Below are 2,362 nucleotides of genomic sequence, written 5' to 3'. Positions count from 1 at the left end.
ATTATTATTAGTACTAGTATTATTATTATTATTATTATTATTATTATTATTATTATTATTATTATTATTATTATTGCTACTATTACTATTGTTGTTGTTGTTACTATTGTTGTTGTTTTTAATTTGTACAATTAACCTCCCTGTGGTTCTACCCCGGTCTTGCTGGGTTATTTATTACTTCGACACTCCTGCACTTGGAAGAAGACATCAACATTTTAGTCGTGTCAACTACCTTGCTTTGTGGAATTTGCAAAGTATTTTTCAATTTTAACGTTTTCATTACTAGGGACTAGTAATAAGCTAGTTGGGGGGTGTGATTGATACTTAAAAGTTTATTTTTATCAAGGTTTTATATCGTCATTTTGCACTTGAAGTATCAATAACTCCTTAACTAAAACATGTTTTATAATAATATATCTAATAATATAAGATACCTTTAATTTGTGGTAAATATTTATTTTAAATGCGGGCCTATCACATAAATGAAAGGATTGATTGATGAATTTAAGAACTGAAATTGAAAGGATAAAGAGATGGCCAAACTTAGAAAAGAGATGTTAGTGCAATCCAAACTGGAACACTATTCGGTAATTGGGTCATATCTGGAGCTATAAATCTCAGATTTAGGTCTACTTTATATGGATGGAAAGGTAAGACATAGTCCTACAACTTTTATAGGGAGCCCAAGATCTAAAAAGGCCATTTTCAACTCCAAATTATTGCAACAACAAAGAAGCTCGAATCTGTCCTCCAGCCCGAGTATTGTTCAGTATTTTGGCCATATTTGGAGTTCTAGAAGTCTTAATAAGCTGAATTTCTTACACAAGAAAACTGAGACAATTTCATACAACTTTCATGTTTTCAAGTGGCTCCAATTTTGACGTTATCAATGACATTTTGGGCAGACAAAAGAAGATAAGGATTGTCACCAAGTCAAGAGTTGGTCACTCACTCATTAATTAGTCATCAAATTAATAGTTCAACCCCTGTGGTTCGACCCCAGTCTTGCTAGGTTATTTATTACTTCAACACTCCTGCACTTGGGAGAAGACATTAATCTTTTGGTCGTGTCAGGGGTGTTTTAGTATTTTCATGATACACTTGTTATTTTTAAATTGAAAAGCTACGGGCACATGTTCCTCACACCCTAGGGAGTGGGCGGTGCTCGCACCATTAAGGAGATGCATATGATGCTTTCTGGTAGCCAAATCTAGTCATTCGCAGCCTAACTAAATGCGTCGTTGTACCCTCTTCCACATGGTGTGGCACGTATAAATAGATAATGGTTGGATTTTCATCGGTGATTAATTGTTTTTCTCTTTTTTTTCTTTCTCTTGACAACTAAAGTACACAATTATTCTCTTTGTTTGTTGTTTGTCAAATTAGACATGTTTATCATTTTCACGTGCCTAAGGTCTAGCATAATTGTCAACCCACGAACTTGGGTCTAGACCTAATCGTTTGGGCCTATCAACCATTTCAGACCCGTATCTAGGTCTGGCAACTATGCCAAAACCACACTTGGGTTAAAAAATTTAAAATTTTTCAAAAGTGTGATTGGACTTCCAAAATAAACATTGTTTCATTCAATTAGAATTTTTCATTAATATATAGTAGAACTTAACTGTAAACTCTTTTTTTTTGTTTATGCAACTTATTTTATAAATTTACAAAGAGGAAATAATGAAGAAAAAAAATATTGAGTTCTAGGTGTTGGGTAGTTTTTTAAAAATATTCAAGTCTACAAAAATAAAAATAAAAATTTTCTATGCATTATAATGAAAATATTAATTTTATGTTTTCATCCAAGTGTTGGGTAGTTTTTTAAAGGGTTTATTTTAAAAAAAAAAATTGAGATGTGGTTGCATGATCTAATTGTAAAAGTTTGTTACAAGGAGAGTTTATTATATATTATAACTATCGCACGTATGCGGCGTCGCGACGAAAACAACCACCCTTAAAATCTTATCTAATGTATTTATGTGGCAAATGTGAGAAGATAAGGAATTCTTGTTTTTTATTAATTGAAAAACTAAAATAGGAATCGCCACCTAGTATTTTGGTCACTAAGAACCCTAACTGGTCTCAAAGATCAGTGATTAGTACTTAAAAGTGCATTTTTATCATGGTTTTATATCATCATTTTGCACTTGAAGTATCAATAACTCCTTAACTAAAATATGTTTTATAAGAATGTATCTAATAATATAAGATACCTATAAATTGTGGTAAATGTCTATTTTTAATGCAGGCCTATATTATTCAAAAAAAAAATTATTTTCTTCCAAGAAAAGCCCCATAATTATGTGTTGATACATTAAGCACAAAAGAAAGGTTTATTAATATCTTGTAAAGAGGTATT

This window comes from Populus euphratica, unplaced genomic scaffold (genome assembly GCF_000495115.2).
Source record: "Populus euphratica unplaced genomic scaffold, PopEup_1.0 scaffold365.1, whole genome shotgun sequence".
Taxonomy (NCBI): domain Eukaryota; kingdom Viridiplantae; phylum Streptophyta; class Magnoliopsida; order Malpighiales; family Salicaceae; genus Populus; species Populus euphratica.
This window is presented reverse-complemented; position numbering follows the sequence as displayed.